This window comes from Rattus norvegicus, chromosome 18 (assembly GCF_036323735.1).
Source record: "Rattus norvegicus strain BN/NHsdMcwi chromosome 18, GRCr8, whole genome shotgun sequence".
NCBI classification, from domain to species: domain Eukaryota; kingdom Metazoa; phylum Chordata; class Mammalia; order Rodentia; family Muridae; genus Rattus; species Rattus norvegicus.
Genome location: NC_086036.1, coordinates 75,896,135 through 75,908,576, shown reverse-complemented (window position 1 = coordinate 75,908,576; position 12,442 = coordinate 75,896,135). Strand labels below are relative to the sequence as shown.

The window sequence follows — 12,442 nt, the reverse complement described above, 5'->3', positions numbered from 1 at the left end:
CATGCCCACACCAAGACAACCCTGCAAGACGCAGTCTTCCCCTTACCCAAAGCCCTACACTATTATACACATCCTCTAACCGGGCCACATCTGCTGATCCTTCTAATCTGTTCCACTCCCTGGGGTACCCATCTCTGCCATGTTTGTTTTGCACCTCTGTGATTCCCAAGCCACCAGTTGAAAAGGGGGGGGGTCACAGTATATATGTCCACTTGTCTAGAACGTCCTCTGTTCCACACTCAGGATAATGCCCTCTGCTTGAGGAGGAATTCAGACCAGAGGTAGCCCCATAGGCACCTTGAGGCTAGAGGCACGAGACACTCCCCCCTCCCAGCCCTCCACCCCCGCAGGTGCATGGGCCATGGGACACCAGTATGCTGTGGTGCAAAAGCTTCACTTGGGAGAGAGGAAGGACAGAGGCTGGGAAACATACACAGGCCTGCGGGTGGCAGGCTCTTGATTTAGAGCCCCTGTAGGTGGTGTCCAGCAGTTTAGGGTCCCCGGCACATCAGTAAGCCCTTCCCGGGTCACTCCTTTGTTGATGCGCCTGATCTTAATGTGATTTAGGCCAGGCATGTACAGAGGGAGGTACATGGGGGAAGTGCTTCCAGAGGGCGGGGGTTCTGGATGCCCTGTCAATTATTGCTCTGAGGCCCAGGTGCTGCCAACAGACAGCTGAACTGGGTGCCTTCGTTTAGTCATGGCCGCAAAAGTCACATCTGTGGCTCAGTCTGCCAGGCTTCCATATTCCAGAGGAGCTGACTTATCCCTCCAGAAAAGGATCCTAGGAAGCTAGCCAAGCATTTTCAGGTCCTCTCCTTCATCTCTTCAGGGGTCCTTCACTGGGGAAGAGTGGTGGTCGGTGCCGTCAGGAACCATATGTATTAAGAGACAAGACGGAGCACTTCTGGTGCACACTTTACAGAGCACTCCACTCAGCCTCTGTGGTGATTTGTATAAGAATGGCCCTCATGGGCTCATGTATTTGAATGCTCAGTCACCAGGGAGCAGAATTGTTTGAAAGGATTAGAAGGATTGGGAGATGAAGGCTTGTTGGAGGAAGCGTGTTACTGGGGATGGGCTTCGAGGATTCGAAAACCCACGCCAGGCACAGTCTCTCCCTCTCTCCCAACTGCCCAAGGATCAGGACATAGAACTCTCAGTTACTTCTCCAGCACTGCGTCTGCCTGCGTGCTGCCATCAATATGAGGATAGTAAGCCTCTGAGACGGTCGCCAAGCCCCCATTTAAATGCGTTCTTTTTATAAGTGTTGCTTGGTCACGGTGTCTCTTCAGAGCAAGAGAACAGTGACTAAGACTGCCTTGTATATGAGCCTTAAATAAAACAGACTAAAGAGGATCGGAAGTGTGGTGTCAGCCTGGGCTACACACAGAGACCTTGCCTCAGAAGGCTATAGCGTTGGAGAGATGGCTCAGTGCGTCGTTCTTCTAGAGGACCCGAGTTTGATTTTTAGTACCCACATGAGGTAGCTCGCAAGCTTCTGTAATTCTAGCTTCATGGGGAATCCAGTGTCTCTGCTCTCTCCACAGGCACCAGCATTCACATGAACATGCCCACATGGGCACACACCTATACACATAATTACAGAATGAATGCTTTAAAAGAAAACCTGAAAAGATTTGCCAAAGAATCAAATAGTCACTCGAATCGGATTAACGCAGGCCTCTGCTAGAAAGTCAGTAAGGAATTTCCCTCACCCATGAACACCTAACGATCTCCGGGTAGCCAGCCAGCAGACATTTACAGTCTCAGCTTCTACATCTAAGGAAATCTGCCTGGAGGCCTCATATCCCTGTTTATTGACCTCTGTAGGCTGTCCAGGGACCAATCCCAGGTCGTACCTGTGAGAGAGTGTGGGCAGAACGCTTTTTCACGTGTCACAAAGCACAGGCCAATGCTCGAGATTCCTAAGGTTTTGTGCAGCAAGGGACTTGGCTTTTTTTTAGGATTTTAGAAATTCTTTGATGCAGCTTGATGGGGAGGGGGTAAAACTAAGCCAAAATCAAAATTCATTTTCTGTCAGTGTGGTGGCTCATGCCTTTAATCCCAGCACTTGGGAGGGAGAGGCAGATGGATCTCTATGAGTTTAAGGCTACCACCCTGTCTCAACAAAACAAAGCACACACACACACACACACACACACACACACACACACACACACACACACACACAGAGAGAGAGAGAGAGAGAGACAGAGACAGAGAGAGACAGAGAGGAGAACGATAAAACAAAAACAAAATCCTTTTTTTAAAAAATTAATTTATTTATAGGAGTACACTGTTGCTGTCTTCAGACACCGAAGAGGGCCTCAGATCCAATTATAGATGGTTGTGAGCCACCGTGTGGTTGCTGGGAATTGCACTCAGAACCACCTCTGGAAGAGCAGTCAGTGCTCTTAACTGCTGAACTATCTCTCCAGTCCTGTTTCTGGGGTTTATTAAATGGTGTTTGCGATGTTTGTCAGCTTCCCAGCTCAGAAGTCTGATTTCCAGACACAGCATCCCGTGGCATAAAATTGTCTCTTTCTGGTTCAAGGACTTTGTGCAAGCAGAAATCTTGAGTGGCAGGGGTCTTTTTTAATTGCTGCCCAAAGGGTCCGTCCCTCTGTGATACTCGTGGGGAAAGCGTAGGTAGCTCAACATGAATACTTTGCCTTTACGTACATTCTTTCTGGTTGATTAATCTGCCTTCAGTTAACACTGAGTATCATAGATACACATCTTTCCCCTGCAAGCTGACCTCACACTCAGTGTGGCCAAGGCTGGCTTTGAACTCCTGATGTTTCTGTCTCTGCCTCTTGTGTGGGGATTACAGGTGTGCATCATTACCCCAGGCCCCAGTGTTTCACTCGTAAGTGAACTGAAAGGAGAACTTGCAAGCACCATGCCTGTGCAGTCTCACTTAGGAAGTGATGGCTGGCATTTCTTTCGGTTACATGTTATCTCAGAAATCCCGGATCTAGCAGAGATAAGCTGTTAGAAATAGAACACAAAACCTCGGCCCATCATCCATCACTGTGACTGTTACTCAGTTCCTGCTTAGGGCCTCTCTCAGAGAGTAGCGATGCCCCAGTATCTGACAGTCAGCCAGCAGCCTGACCTCGGCCTCATAAGTGCTTCAGGACGTTCTGAAGGGCATTCAGAGGTTGTGTGGTTGTGTGCGGTTGTGTGTGTGTGCACGTGTGTGTGCACATGTGTGTGCATGTGAGTGTAGGAGGAAGACAGATTATACTGCTGGCTTTCATAGGCTTCTTGTGAGTGTTTGTCTCTGATATCTTTAAACCCAGCCCCCTCATCTGAATAAGGAAGTCATGCTGGAAACCATTAACAGTATTTAACATCTTCCGGATTCTGGGTACTTAATAGTTATAGCCATTATCTATTCATTATCTATGAAGCTTGTGGGAGGCATGAAGTCAGTTTTTTTTCTTCTCTCTCTCTCTCTCTCTCTCTCTCTCTCTCTCTCATAGTCACTGTGACAAGTGTCTGAAGGAAGCGGAGGAAGAAGAATGGATTTTGACAGGTTTTCACAGGTTTCAGGTTATGAACAGGCTCTGATGCTTCAGACCACCGTGAGGTAAAGTATACCAGTGGCAGGCACGTTCTCCTAAGGACGCTCTCCTGACTGACATGTTTCTTCCCACAAGGCCATACTAGGTAAAGTAGTTTCCAGCATTTTCTAAAATAGCACAGCTACCTAGGGACCAAGTCTTCAGTGGGAGTGCAAGGCTAGTCTTGAAAGCTACATTGTGAAACCTTGTTTCCAAAAAACAAAAACAAAAACAAAAAAAACAAACAAACCCAAAATCCAAAACAAAACAAAACCAAAAAACAAAACAAAAAGAAAAAAACGAAAGAAACAAAAAATCCCTAAAAGTTGGCTCAGTTAACTTCTCAAAAATTTTTCTTGAGCTGAGGATGGCTCAGTGGGTAAGGGCACCTGTTCTCTCTGCTTCCAGGCAGGGTGCAGCGTGACCAGGTCTTTCGCTTCTGTGCCTGTGTTTTCCTTGCCACGACAGACCACGTGGTGGTTTGAATAAGAATGGTCGCATAGACTCAGGTATTCCAGGGCTTGGGCACCAGGTTGTGGAATTCTTTGATAGGGTTAAAAGGAGTAAGAGGTGTGGCCTTGTTGGAGGAAGCGTGTCACTGGGGGGTGGGCTTTCAAAGCTCCCTTCCCCCCACCCCTTCCAGTTGTTTGGGAACCACGTGGAGACCAAGCTGCACTTCTACAGATGTGCAGGAAGTCCTAGGTCCAGCCTGTGTATGTTCTTTGGTTGATAGTTCAGTCTCTGAGAGCCCTGAGGATGCAGGTTAGTTGGTTCATTCGGTCTTCCCGTGGAGTTCCTCTCTCCTCCAGGAAGCCACAATCCTTCCTCCTGTTCTTCCATAAGCGTCCCCACGCTCTATTCACTGTTTGGCTGTGGGTGTCCGCATCTGTCTGAGTCAGCTGCTGGGTGGAGCTTGTCAGGGGACAGCCATTCTTTACTCCTGTCTGCAAGCAAAACAGAGTATCATTAATTGTGTCAGGGGTTGGTGCTTGCCCATGGAATGGGTCTCAGGTTGTTGGTTGGCCATTCCCTCAGTCCCCAATCCCCCCACCCCCTGCCTGTTGTTCATTTCTTGTAGACGGGATAAATTTTTGGGTCAAAAGTTTTGTGGGTGTGTTAGTGTACCTATCGCTCCATTGAGGTTCCTGTCTGGCAACAGGAAGTGGCCAACTCAGGATCCGTATCCTCAATGCTGTGAGTCACAGCTAAGATCACCCTATTGATTCTTGGGTGCCTCCCTTATCCCAGGTCTCTCTCGGTCTCTTCCTGGAGATGCCCCCTCCTCCCTCCCCCCACCAATTGCAGATTTCCATTCATTCTCATGGCCGTCTGGCGATTTTGCTTTTTTTTTTTTTGGCTAATTCCTGGTTCTGAACATCTGAACAGTGAAGTTTCCAGCAGAGGAAGCGAGATCAAGCCCAAGGGTCCTTACTGGTTAAAGGGAGAATGGTTGAAGAAGCCCAAGGGTCCTTACTGGTTAAAGGGAGAATGGTTGAAGAAGCCCAAGGGTCCTTACTGGTTAAAGGGAGGATGGTTGAACAAGCCCAAGGGTCCTTACTGGTTAAAGGGAGGATGGTTGAACAAGCCCAAGGGTCCTTACTGGTTAAAGGGAGAATGATTGAAGTGGAAAAACCGTTGACTCTGGGAGAGTAGCAAGGCAACTGTTCTTCATCTCCTGTAGTCAGGTCTTTTGATTTGGCCCTCAGGATTCTATTGGCATCTGTAGAGTGAAGGCCGATATTGAGTCAGCTTCGTCAAGCAGAAGGTTAGGTCAGACACCTTACTCCAGTGTGTGGTTACGTGGTCACTGTTGGCCTATGCAAGAGAGAATGAGCTTGAGTCTCGTCCATGGGTCAGAGTCTGGGTCTGCCTTAGTTGTCCAGTGGTCACTAAAGAATGACACAAAAACCGAAGAAGGAACTTGCTCTCAAGTCTGGCTGTTCCTCATGGCCATACACATGAGTGTTTCCGACATTAGCCCATAAGCAGCTGCCACTGAGCCCTGATGGCTGAGAACACAAAGCCAGCCAGGGTCAGAGAACGGGTCCTTATTGTTTCTAAGCTCTAGCGATGTGCCATGGCAGGACCAGAAATATGTTTGCTTCTAATTTTCTAATTCGGAATTAAATAAAGGACAGTAAAATCACTGTAGAAAAATCACTAAAGAAGCAGAAATACATGGGCCAACCAAAGATATGTTAATTATAATGTCAGGAGTGAGGGAACTTTTTGCTATCGTTTTAAAATTTACTTTAGGGTTTATTTTTATTTGTGTGTATGAATGTTACCTGCATGTACGTCTGTGCACTGTGCATGCATTACCCATGGAGGCCAGAAGAGGGCAATGTAAACCATGGAACTGGAGTTACAGTTAGCTGCCGTGTAGGTTCTGGGAGTTGAACCATGGTCCTCTGCAAGAACCACAAGTGCTCTTAACCATGAAGCGATCTCTCCAACACCTTTTTATTTTTCAGGATAGGGTCTTACTATGTAGTCCTAGCTAACCTAGATCATGCTGGACTCAGAAATATACCTGCCTCTGCCTCTCCAATTCTGGAATCAGAAGTCTGTGCCTAAGCTGGACTTGTTTTTAAAATGGTGAGCATTTTGATTTTTATGAGAAAACCAGAATATATTTAAATGACTATTATGAGAAAGAACAGAATCCGAGTTAGGAATTGTATCGTTTTGTCCTGTTTTCTGTTCAAAACGTGTGGTTTCAATTTTTGCGAGTGGCTAATCTCCAATGTTTTCTCACTTCCTTCAGTTTTCACCGTTGCTGGCCAGCGCACCTCTGTACAGGCAACAGTGAGTATAAATATGGTGACGTAAGGCTCGTGCTAGCCTACTGGCCAGGCAATTTTGGCTGGGAGAGAACCACTCATGCATCTCAGGGCGTTAAGTTTGAGGTCTCAGGATAAAGATCATCCTAATTTTATTTTAAAACACATCATAAAAATGTCCCCTAACCAACTGGCGCACTCAGAGTTGAGGGTGCCGCTTGGTGCCAGAGTGGTTGGCTAACACCCTCCAGGACCTGAGTTCCGATACCCGTTCTGCAATACGGAACTATCAATAGATACCACGCTGGGGTTGAAGGCGCCGATTTACAAGTGAACAAACGCTGATCGCGGTTTCTACCAATAGTTTGTTCACGTGTCAGAAATCACTTTGCTTCCCCACGAGGCAGAGGCGAGCCTCGTAGTAGTAGTACCTGTTTCCTTCGGTTACTGCAGACGCTGAAAAACCTTGTTTCCCACGCACTGTGGAGTCATTATGACTGAACCCACAGCCAGCAACACAGTGTGCCTGAGATGAAGCTTTTTCTACGCATGCCTCTTCTCCGTGAGACACGTTACAGCCACCTGTGCTAAGGGCACGAGACAACACTTCTGTCCTACGCTTGTGACAACTTAAAGTAGCAGAGCCAACATGAAGCACAAAAACATGAGCGTGGGATATGGAAGAGACCACACTATGGATCCTTGTCTTCTAGGAGGATCTGAGACAAGATGGTAGATCATGGCCCCATTGGCCCAGCAGGGTGAGGCTACAGCAGTCAGGGAGGTTGCACTGTATAGCCCTAGTGGGGTTTTCCAATGAGACAGCAGTAGGACTGGGGAATCCTCCTGGGAGTGGAGGGCTGCTGCTGTTGGCACAGCCTCGGCAATTGTGGGAACATGAGCCCTACCTTGGTACAGAGTTGGTGTTGATAACGTATCACGTGATCGTTCCACTACTGGTGCAAAATGACCAGGCTGTGCTTCTTCGGGTCTTCTGCTTCTCCCGGGCTTCTGCTTCTTGCCACCTTGAGCCTGTGAGTAGTTTATTTTTCTCTGTTCCCCGGATGCAGGGTAACTTACTTCATCTTGTCTCCAAGCTGCCACTGCCTGCCCTACTTAGCTTCTGTGAGTCTTGCCGCCCCTCTCTGAAGCACCAGGCACTGGGAAACCTGCTCCTGAGGGTTCTCTGAGTGACTTTGTACTTGTTTAAAAAGGGGGGGTTGGGGATTTAGCTCAGTGGTAAAGCGCTTGCCTAGGAAGCGCAAGGCCCTGGGTTCGGTCCCCAGCTCCGAAAAAAAAAAAAAAAAAAAAAAAAAGAAACCAAAAAAGGGAGTACACTCCGTGACTGCCATTCGTACTTCTTCTCCCTTGTTCACATGGGCCCTTTGTTTCGTCATCTCTTTTCCTAAGGGTCAGTCCTTTGTCCTGACTGTTTAGGCTCCTAGTCAAGCATCTGTGAACTGATAGGACGAAGAGAACTGCACTACGGTCTCGGGAGACCCGAGCCGCGGGGGTGCTCTTAGAAAAGGGCTCACCCCCTTGTTCTTCGCCCCAAGGCCTCGTGGTCTTGATGTGTGCATCATGAACCCTGAAGATGTTAGTGAAGAACAGGCAGAAGTGTCCATTCCTCTTGACTGCTAAAGGACAACTGAGTTCTACTTCTCTAGTCATTTACCGGGAAATTAAGGTGCTGATTGGGAAGGGGTGTGGCTTAAGAGTGAGAGTAGGGGTGCTTGGGTGGATTCTGGTTACTATGAGAACCCTACATTCCTAACTCTTGTGAACTGGAATCTGGTACTGTTTCCCTTCTGAGGACATTGGTTTCCACTCACTGTATTCAAAACAATGACATGGAATTTTCATTACAGAAATATAGTACATATGTATGTCTTATTTTGTTTGTTATTAGTAATAATAATTGTTGGGAGCAGCCTTGAGATGGCGAAAGCAGCCTTCAAGTTAAAAAGCAATTGTGTTCTAGCCTTATGCTAGAATAATAAGCAATAGTCTTTAGGTTAAAAAGCAATTATATTTTAGCCTTATGATAGAACAAAAAGCAATAGCCTTAGGTTAGATCAAAGCAGCACCCGCAGCTCTACATAAATTCAATAGATAGCATAAATCTAGGTGTCAGATCACTGAGTACCGGTGGTCAGGCACTGATGGTCAGGTCACTAAGCAACCCACCCTGCTGTTCCCCCGCTTGGCCGATTTACCCAGCCAATATCCTGGTTATCAAGCCAGGCCCCTTCTTTTGTGGTCACCCAACCCCTCCCCTTGCTTCTACCAGTATATCTTCAGCCTGAGAAAAATTAAAAATTGTCAGCTTGATCAGACTTCTTGACTTGCTGTCCGTTCTTTGCATCTCTTGTCCCCCATTCTCTCCTAGGTGGACCCCAGACCCTGGTCGACTGCCCTGCGGGTGGGGGCAAATAATAATTATTATTATCAATTTTTTTTGGAAATAGGGTCTTACTACGTAGTCTTAGCTAGCCTGGAACTTGTTATGTAGAATAGGCTAGTCCCAAACTCACAACAATTACTTCTGTTGCTCCTGTGATTAAATTAAAGACATAATCACCAAGCCTGACTTATTTATTTATTTATTTATTTATTTATTTATTTATTTATTTAGTTTTTTTGGTTTTTAAAATTTTATTAATTTACTAATACACTCTCCTCAGACACATCAGAAGAGGGCATCAGATCCCATTACAGATGGTTGTGAGCCACCATGTGGTTGCTGGGAATTGAACTCAGGACCCCTGGAAGAGCAGTCAGTGCTCTTAACCACTGAGCCATCTCCCCAGCCCATTATTTTTAATTTCTTACTGGGAAGAAACTATATTTATTTGTATGCGAAGGAGTCTAATAGTTGGCATTTTGTCATCTACCTAAGGTGGAACATTGAGTAATAAAAGCATCTTTAGCACATGTTCAGACCTGAGATCCCGTAGTTGGGGCTGAGGTACAGCTCAGTGCTAGAGCCCTTACCTAGAATGCACTAGGACCTGGAGTGCACTGAAAAAGAAAGAAGCCCGACTAGACTGTTATGAAAAAAAATACACAGGATGACGGCAAAGGGGACAAGAAGGAAGAAAGGGAAACTTTACTTTGAGCCATGTCAGATCTAATCCACTTGCCTGCAATGGCTTCTGTTTCAGTAATGAAGCCTTGGCATAAAGAATTTGGATTTTCTCTTGTAGAAACGAAAATACTTTATGGGTGAATTTGGATCTGTTCCTATGGTCGCAATTAATTTCCCTAACGAAGCTTGCCAGCATCCTAGGAGACAGTGAGAGCGTCTCCTCTAGTCCTGAATGTGGTGCTTTCCTCACCGGAACAGTTGGTGAAGCAATTGCGTAAGTTAAGTTCAGATACAATGTTTTACTTATTGACCCCCATTGTGTATGGGCTTCGTTGCATATTAAGAAACCATGGCCCTAAGGAAATGCTTGTTCGTGCTTGACGCATTGCTAAATTCACAATACGCAAAGTGTACTAGAAAGATAAATAGAGATAGCACTTATCTCTGGAGGCCCAAAGTTACCTCTCTTTCTTATCAGTATAAGATAACATATGTAAAGGACAGACAGTTGTCGATTCAAACACCCGTGGTCTGTGTGCTCTTCCCAATGAGTGTCTGCTGTGAGGAGAGGGCTCCGTACATCTCTTTTAGGTATAATTCAGTTCTGGTATTCAAGTGTCCTCCTTGCCCATTGTCTCTGTTCATATGTTCTGCCCATTGCTGAGCGTAAGGCAATGAATCCCTAAATTGTCAGTGTAGAACTGTTTTTCCCACTGTAAACTCTGTGGAATTTCATTATTTTATTTAACGGCTATGTGCTTAAATTTGTTATATCTCGTTGATCAGTAGACTTTTCTATCAGTCTATAATGTACCTTTCCCCTTGCGTGTCACGTTATAAAAATTTTAATTCCTTTTTTTAAATTTTTCACATTTTCCTCACCTAGTCCACCTGTGATATATTTTTATATATTTTTTATATGTTGGGGTGGTTTGCACGAGGCGTGGCTTCCCCACGGGCTCAGGTATTTGAGCGTATGGCTTCCAGCTGGTGGCACTGTTTTTGTGAGGTCGTGGAGCCGGAAAGAGAGGGAGCATCGTTCGAGGAAGCGTGACATTTGGGGCAGGCTTGGAGGGTCTATGACCTTGCTCCACTTCCGGTTCGTCCTGTCCGCTTCATTCTTAAGGTTGAAGGCGGGCCCTTTGAGCCTCGTGCTCCGGCCACATGCTTCGGAGTCTCCCCGCTCCGGTCGTTATGGACTCCCCTCTGGAGATTACTCGTCCCACCGGAACTCGTCAGTTGTGGCGTTTCGTCACAGCCACAAAAAGTGCCTCACACACACAGGTAGAACGGACCTGCGTTCATTTTGGTCCTAAGTTGGTTAAGTCCGCGTCTCTTGATTTTTAGGTTAAAGCAGCAGAATGTTTGCACACACGTTACGCCATGGATGGGTGTGTTTCTAGCTAGCATTTGCTCCTCACTATACGCATTCCTTGGAACAAATTCCAAAAGGAGAAGTTGTTGAGCCACAGAGCGTACACAGTGTACAGAAGCGCGTTCTTCCCGTAAGGTTCTGTTGGCTTGGACGTAGTGTGGCAGGTCATAGAGGGAGCTTAGTTCGACCATATTCACCCCAACCTCGCTGTCTCCCTTAGGCATCCCTCCCACTTCTCTGCCGGTCTCTTGCCTTCCTCTCCCATCTGCTTTCATGGGGCGCACGTAGGACCCCCAAATGAGAAAAATATACGACATTTATCTTTATCTTATTTCATTTAGTATGATCTCTAAATAAAAAGTTTTTTTTTTGTTGTTCCTACCAAAATACACCCCATAATTTTATTCTTTTTCACGGCAGGCTAAAGTTCCGTTGTGTATTCATGCCACATTTTCTTCATCTGTCCCGTTGATGGACACTTGGCTGATTCCACGACGCGGGTGGTGCGATTACAGCAGTGCCACCGTCCACATGGACGTTTAGACGTCTCTGTGGCGTCGTCTCAGAGCCCCGGAGCTACATACCCGGAAGTGGTGTAACTCGGTCACGGAGTTCTACGTGAGGGTTTTGAAGAGTCCGCGAGTCTGCCTTCCCACCAGTTTGCACAATAATTCCCTTTCCCCCTCAACCATACAATCCCCTGTCATGGGGTGAGCCGATGGCAGCCAGCCTGACTATGGAGAGATGCGCTCCCAAAGCAGTTTTGATTTGCATTCCCCTGATGGTCGAGGATGTTGTGCATTTTTCGTATGTTATTGGGTATTTCTGTTTTATCTTTGAGAACGATCCGTTCCTTGTTACACTTTAAAACTTAAACCCATACAGCGTGGCATTGGTATCTCTACCCTAACTCCTTGGAACGTCTTCCATTTTCACCCTGCTTGTGGCCTGAATCTAAAGTCTCTCGGAAGCAGCGAACTGTATAGTTGGGTCATGTTTACAAACCATTCTGGGGGTTGAGGGCGCGGCTCAGTAGGTACAGTATTAGCTTTGCACATGCGAGGCTCTGGGTTTAGTCCCCAGCACTATACAGTACTGGTGTGGCGGTGCGTTCCTTTGCCTGTAATCCCAGCGCTCAGGGGTGGGGTGGGGTGGGGGTTGGGTTAAAAGATCAAGGACATTCGTTGGCCTAGCCTTCTTCTTTTGCTTTAAATCTTTTATTTTCTTAAAAGAATGCTGCACCTCTCTCCCTCCCTCCCTCTCTCTCTCTCTCTCTCTCTCTCTCTCTCTCTCTCTCTCTCTCTCGGTGTGTGTGCACGTGTGTGTGAGAGACAGAGAGAAACAGAGGCAGAGAGGGAGAGAGACAGACAGAGAGACAGGGAGAGAGTCAGAGAGGGAGGGAGGGGGGAGGGAGGGAGGGGGGAGGGAGGGAGGGAGAGAAAAGAAGCATGTATGGATGAGTGGGGGTTGTATGTGCCGCAGTGGTGTGTAGAGATCGTAGGATAACTTTGTGGAGTAGGTTCTCTCCTTCCAGCTTGAGGTGGGGGTGGGTTCTCAAAACCAATCTTGGGTTATCAGGTGTTGGGGTCCAGAGTCACCCTACAAACCCCACAAACACCGATCC

General features: G+C 46.9%; 2 long non-coding RNA genes across 3 annotated transcripts; one reads left to right on the top strand and one right to left on the bottom strand.

Moving 5' to 3' along the window:
* Positions 1 to 3,463: 3,463 nt before the first annotated feature.
* Positions 3,464 to 7,667, bottom strand: LOC108348824 (uncharacterized). Of its 2 annotated transcripts, none has more exons than XR_001842150.3 (3): positions 6,787 to 7,667; positions 5,173 to 5,387; positions 3,464 to 4,516 (listed from the first exon to the last, which is right to left on the bottom strand). It is a non-coding gene; the product is annotated as an uncharacterized LOC108348824 (long non-coding RNA). The 2 variants fall into 2 exon arrangements; XR_005496359.2 differs by having other exon boundaries at positions 5,173 to 5,292.
* On the top strand, positions 5,370 to 8,691 carry LOC134483064 (uncharacterized). The gene is made up of 2 exons (XR_010059904.1): positions 5,370 to 6,170; positions 6,340 to 8,691. It is a non-coding gene; the product is annotated as an uncharacterized LOC134483064 (long non-coding RNA).
* Positions 8,692 to 12,442: the final 3,751 nt, after the last annotated feature.